This window comes from Muntiacus reevesi, chromosome 4 (assembly GCF_963930625.1).
Source record: "Muntiacus reevesi chromosome 4, mMunRee1.1, whole genome shotgun sequence".
NCBI lineage: Eukaryota > Metazoa > Chordata > Mammalia > Artiodactyla > Cervidae > Muntiacus > Muntiacus reevesi.
Window position 1 is genome coordinate 59,995,172 of NC_089252.1, and position 7,281 is coordinate 60,002,452.

The following is a 7,281-nucleotide window of genomic DNA, read 5'->3' on the forward strand; positions in this document are numbered from 1 at the left end:
TCTCATCCTCTGTCATCCCCTTCTCCTCCTGCCCCCAATACCTCCCAGAATCAGGGTCTTTTCCAATGAGTCAACCTTCTCGTGAGGTGGCCAAGGTACTGGAGTTTCAGTTTCAGCATCAGTTCTTCCAATGAACACCCAGGACAGATCTCCTTCAGGATGGACTGGTTGGATCTCCTTACAGTCCAAGGGACTCTCAAGAGTCTTCTCCAACATCATAGTTCAAAAGCATCAATTTTTCGGCACTCAGCTTTCTTCACAGTCCAACTCTCACATCCATAAATGACCACTGGAAAAACCATATCCTTGACTAGACGGACCTTTGTTGGCAAAGTAATGTCTCTGCTTTTTAATATGCTATCTAGGTTGGTCATAACTTTCCTTCCAAGGAGTAAGCATCTTTTAATTTCATGGCTGCAGTCACCATCTGCCGTGATTTGGGAGCCCAAAAAAATAAAGTCTGACACTGTTTCCACTGTCTCCCCATCTATTTCCCATGAAGTGATGGGGCCAGATGCCATGATCTTAGTTTTCTGAATGTTGAGCTTTAAGCAAACTTTTTCACTCTCCTCTTTCACTTTCATCAAGAGGCTTTTTAGTTCCTCTTCACTCTCTGCCATAAGGGTTGTGTCATCTGCAAATCTGAGGTTACTGATATTTCTCCCAGCAATCTTGATTCCAGCTTGTGCTTCTTCCAGCCCAGTGTTTCTTATGATGTACTCTGCATATAAGTTAAATAAGCAGGGTGACAATATACAGCCTTGACATACTCCTTTTGCTATTTGGAACCAGTCTGTTGTTCCATGTCCAGTTCTAACTGTTGCTTCCTGACCTGCATACAGGTTTCTTAAGACGCAGGTCAGGTGGTCTGGAATTCCCATCTCTTTCAGAATTTTCTACAGTTTATTGTGATCCCCACGGTCAAAGGCTTTGGCATAGTCAATAAAGCAGAAATAGATGGTTTTCTGGAACTCTCTTGCTTTTTCGATGATCCAGTGGATATTGGCAATTTGATCTCTGGTTCCTCTGCCTTTCCTAAAACCAGCTTGAACATCTGGAAGTTCTCGGTTCAGCTATTGTTGAAGCCTGGCTTGGAGAATTTTGAGCATTACTTTACTAGCGTGTGAGATGAGTGCAATTGTGCAGCAGTTTGAGCATTCTTTGGCATTGCCTTTCTTTGGGGCTGGAATGAATACTGACCTTTTCCAGTCCTGTGGCCACTGCTGAGTTTTCCAAATTTGCTGGCATATTGAGTGTAGCACTTTCACAGCATCATCTTTCAGGATTTAAAATAGCTCAACTGGAATCCCATCACCTCCACTAGCTTTCTTTGTAGTGATGCTTTCTAAGGCCCACTTGACTTCACATTCCAGGGTACAAAGATATATTCAAAAAACCAAGTAACATGCTACATATCTTCAAATTTGATGGTGATTAGGGAAATGAAAATTAGAGCTATAAAATATTCACCCTTACACACAAACCTAGCATAAAAAAATTTTTTATAAACAACTTGTAATATTGGTAAGACCATGGAACAAAACTTAAATGGTGCTAATGGGAATGTAATTCATATAACCAGTTTGTGAAACTATTTGCCAGTTTAAGCAGAATATATACCTAATCTGTAAATGAGCAATTCTATCCAAAATTTTATCAAGCAGAAGTGCATGGATATATATTCATATAGAGACAGGAACAAGAATGTATTTTGTAATAGCCACATCAGGAAGCACTGTAGGTAGTCTCAAAAATAGGAAGAATACATAAGTTTAGGTACAGTCACATAATGGATACTATGTTGTTGCTGTTCAGCACTCAGTCGTGTCTGACTCTTTGTGACCCCATGGAAGGAAGCAGCAGACCAGGCTTCCTTGTCCTTCACTATCTCCTGGAGTTTGCTCAAATTCATGTCTGTTAAGTTGGTGACCAACTTAACGAAGTGGTCAAAGTATTGGAGTTTCAGCTTTAGCAACTCTCCTCTCAGTGAATATTCAGGGTTGATTTCCTATAGGATTGATTGATTTGATCTCCTTGCAGTCCAAAAGACTCTCAAGAGTCTTCTCTAGCACCACAATTTGAAAGTATCAGTTCTTGGGTGCTCATCCTTCTTTGTAGTCCAATTCTCAAATCCATACATGACTACTAAAAAATAAATAAATAAATGATAACAACAACAACAACAAAACATAAAAGCATAGCTTTGACTATACAGACCTCTCTCAGTCAAGCGATATCTCTTCTTTTCAATATGCTATCTAGATTTGTATAGCGTTCTTTCCAAGGAGCAAGCCTCTTTTAATTTCCTGGTTGCAGTCACCATCCACAGTGATTTTGGAGCCCAAGAAAATATAATCTGCCACTGCTTCCAATTTTTCCCCTTCTATTGCCCATGAAGTAATGGGACATCCCATGTAGTGCTAGTAGTAAAGAGCCTGCCTACCAATGCAGGAGACATAAAGGATACAAAAGATCCTGGTTTGATCCCTGGGTTAGGAAGATCCCTTGGAGGAGGGCATGGCAACCCACTCCAGTATTTTTGCCAGGAGAATCCCCATAGACAGAGAAGCCTGGCATGCTATAGTCCATGGGGTCACAAAGAGTAGGACATGACTGAAATGAGTCGACATGCATGAACAATGGAACTGATGTCATGATCTTAGTGTTTTGAATATTGAGTTTCAAGCCAGCTTTTTCACTCTCTTCTTTCACCCAGATCAAGATCCTCTTTAGTTCCTCTTCACTTTTGGCCATTAGAGAGGTATCATCTGCATACCTGAGGTTGTTAATATTTCTCCTAACACTCTTGATTCCAGCTTGTTATTCATCCAGCTCAGCATTTCTTATGATATATTCTGTATATGTTAAATAAACAGGTTGACAACATACGGCCTTGACATATTCCTTTCCAAATTTTGAACCAGTCTGTTATTCCATGTCCAGTTTTAACTGTTGCTTCTTGACCAACATACAAATTTCTCAGAAGACAGCTAAGGTGGTCTGGTACTCTTATCTCTTTACGTTTCTCTACAGTTTGTCGTGGTCCACACAGTCAAAGGTTTTAGTGTAATCAGTAAAGAAGATTTTTTTTTTTTTTGGAACATCTCTGCTTTCTCCGTGATTCAATGAATGCTGGCAATTTGATCTCTACACTTACAGTAATAAAAGAACAATTGCTATTTAGATGTGAGGGCTTTAAGTGATTAGGTCATGGAGGCTTTGCTTTGCTCTCATGAACTGAATTAGTGCCTGCACATGCTTAGTCATGTCCGACACTGTGACTCCATGGAAATTTTATGTTTTGTGCACATTTTGAATGTGTACTATAATGGTTTAAAATATATTAAAAATGATACTCTTCAAAGAAGCAAAGCTTCCTTTGAATATGAAAGCAGTCTCTTTGTCTACAGAAGGCAAAGCATATTAGTTTGCAAGGGCTGCTATAACTAAGTACCACAGCCTGTGTGTCTTAAACAAAGGAGACTGATTTCCTTCTAGTTTGGAGCATAGTAACTCAAGATCAAAGCATTAGTAGGGCTGGTTTCATGCTGAAGCTTCTGTCTGGCTTATAGACGGCCGTCACCTCCTGTGTCTGTCACAGACTTCCCTGTGTGAACTTTTGTGTCCTAATCTCCTTTCTTAAAAATGACACCAGTCATCTTGGGTTAGGATCCACTCATCTGAATTCATTACAATTTAATTTCCTCTTTAAAAACTATATCTACAGATTCAGTCATATTCAGAAGTATTGGGAGTCAAGATTTTGATATATGGATATTAAAGAAACTGTTCAACCCATAACCCAAAGTGAGATGGTAATAGCCTGTGGCACAAAGATATGATAGTTGTGTGGAAGAAATTACATGAAATTTGATTAAGCAAATATTATGGGTAACAGAATATGGTATGAGTATCAATGGCAGACATCAATATTATGATGTGGACTTCCCAACCTATGAAGAAAAACATTGACAATGAATCGAAAAAAAAAGAAAAGAAAAACACTAGAAAAGCAGTTGGGTCCCATGGCAAATCAGAATTGTACCCATTTGTTATTTCTCCAAAGAATTCACTTAGTGTAAAATACTATCTAACAAAGTAGTTACTTAATACTCACCTATATGCGTAATCTCTTAGGGAAATGTATCAATTGACAAATAATATAAATTCTGCCTGCATTATTCAGCAGAAGAGCCATGACATTCATATTCTTTCCAAAGATGGCTCTTTCTTCATAGGTATGTAGACTTCTATATTATACATTTATCTATTTATAACCATCAAAATTCTGCTTTCTTATTTAGACAACCATGTGCATTACCAAAATTAGATTTATGATTCAAAAATGACAAAATAGAAAAAGGAAATACAATGACCAGAAAAGTGTGGATATTTACTATTTTAAGTACTGTTACTTATAAAACTCATTGAATCATCAATTGGATGATAAGGAAATTGAAATATATTGAATGCCATTCTCTAGGATTCTTTACTTAATGACTAATAGCTAATATTATTGAGAACTAACCAGTCCACTGGTGTACAAAGCGTCAGAAATGACTAAGCATGCACACATACACACAAACATGTATGTAGAACAATATTTTTGGTATTACATACTTTCTATTGTATAATCCTCAAAATAACCCTATCCATATAAGGAATCCATTTTGAGTAGAAAAAAAAAAAAATAATGAAGACCAGAAATATTAAGAAACATTGTCCAGAGTGCTTGGATCAAAATTGCTAAAGCCAGAATGAGAATTCAACAAGCTGACTTCATAACTCGTGTTTTCACAAGTAAATTCTCCTCAGTTCAGTTCAGTCGCTCAGTCGTGTTTGACTATTTGCGATCCCATGGACTGCAGCATGCCAGGCCTCCCTGTCCATCACCAATGCCCAGAGTCCACTCAAACTCATGTCCATTGAGTTGGTATCCAATCATCTCATCCTCTCTTGTCGACTTCTCTTCTCTCCTTCAATTTTTCGCAGCTTAAGGGTCTTTTCGAATGAATCAGCTCTTCACATCAGGTGGCCAAAGTATTGGAGTTTCAGCTTCAGCATCATTCCTTCCAATGAATATTCAGGACCGATTTCCTTTAGGATGTACTGGTTGGATCTCCTAGCAGTTCAAGCGACTCTCAAGAGTCTTCTCCAACACCACAGTTCAAAAGCATAAATTCTTCATCACTCAAGCTTTCTTTATAGTCCAACTCTCACATTCATACATGACTACTGGAAAAACCACAGCCTTGACTATATGGACCCTTGTTGGCAAAGTAGTGTCTGCTTTTTAATATGCTGTCTAGGTTGGTCATAACTTTCCTTCCGAGGAGTATGTGCCATTCAATTTCATGGTTGCAGTCACCATCTGCAGTGATTTGGGAGCCCCCCAAAAATAAAGTCAGCCACTGTTTCCCCATCTATTGGCCATGAAGTGATGGGACCAGATGCCATGATCTTAGCTTTCTGAATGTTTAGCTTTAAGCAAACTTTTTCACTCTCCTCCTTCACTTTCATCAAGAGGCTTTTTAGTTCCTCTTCACTTTCTGCCATAAGGGTGGTGGCTACTGCATATCTGAGGTTATTGATATTTCTCCCAGCGATCTTGATTCCAGCTTGTGCTTCATCCAGTCCAGTGTTTCTCATGATGTACTCTGCATATAAGTTAAATAAGCAGGGTGACAGTATACAGCCTTGACATACTCCTCTCTATCCTCTGCCTTTTCTAAATCCAGGTTGAACATATGGAAGTACAAGATTCACGTACTATTGAAGCCTGGCTTAGAGGATTTTGAGCATTACTTTGCTAGTGTGTGAGAGGAGTGCAACTGTGTGGTAGTTTGAACATTCTTTGGTGTTGCCTTTCTTTGGGACTGGAATGAAATTGACTTTTGCAGTCCTGTGGCCATTGCTGAGTTTTCCAAATTTGCTGACATGTTGAGTGCAGCATTTTCACAGTATTATCTCTGAGCATTTGAAATAGCTCAACAGGAATTCCATTGCCTCCACTAGCTTTGTTCTTAGTGATGCTTCCTAAGGCCCACTTGACTTTGCATTCCAGGAAGTCTGGCTCTAGGTGAGCGATTACACCATCATGATTATCTGGGTCATGAAGATCTTTTTTGTACAGTTCTTCTGTGTATTCTTGCCACCTCTTCTTAATATCTTCTGCTTCTGTCAGGTCCATACCATTTCTGTCCTTTATTGAGTCCATCTTTACATGAAATATTCCCTTGGTATCTCTGATTTTCTTGAAGAGATCTCTAGTCTTTCCCACTCTGTTGTTTTTCTCTCTTTCTTTGAAGTGATCACTGAGGAAGCCTTTCTTATCTCTCCTTGCTATTCTTTGGAACTCTGCATTCAAATGGGTATATCCAGTTTCATCCATCTCATTATAATTGATTCAAATGAATTCTTTTTAATGGCTGAGTAATATTCCATGGTGTATATGTACCACAGCTTCCTTATCCATTCATCTGCTGATGGGCATCTAGGTTGCTGGAGCCATTACACAGAGTGAAGTAAGCCAGAAAGACAAAGACCATTACAGTATACTAACACATATATATGGAATTTAGAAAGATGGTAATGATAACCCTATATGCAAAACAGAAAAAGAGACACAGATGTACAGAAGAGACTTTTGGACTCTGTGGGAGAAGGCGAGGGTGGGATGTTTCAAGAGAACAGCATCGAAATATATATATATTATCTAGGGTGAAACATATCACCAGCCCAGGTTGGATGCATGAGAAAAGTGCTTGGACCTGGTGCACTGGGAAGACCCAGAGGGGTCAGATGGGTAGGGAGGTGGGAGGGGGTATTGGGATGGGGAATACATGTAAATCCATGGCTAATTCATGTCAATGTATGACAAAAACCACTACAATATTGTAAAGTAATTAGCCTCCAACTAATAAAAATAACTGAAAAAACAAAACCAAAAAAAAATGGGTATATCTTTTCTCCTTTGCTTTTTGTTTCTCTTCTTTTCTCAGCTATTTTTAAGGCCTTGTCAGACAACCATTTTGCCTTTTTGCACTTCTTTTTCTTGGGTATCTTCTTGATCCCTATCTCCTGTACTATGTCATGAACCTCTGTTCATAATTCTACAGGCACTGTGTCTATCATATCTAATCCCTTGACTCTATTTGTCACTTCCCCTGTATGATTGTAAGGGACTTAACTTATTTCATACCTGAATAGTCTAGTGGTTTTCCCTACTTCAATTTAAGTCTGAATTTAGCAAGTGAATTTGGCAAGTGGATTTGGATAATT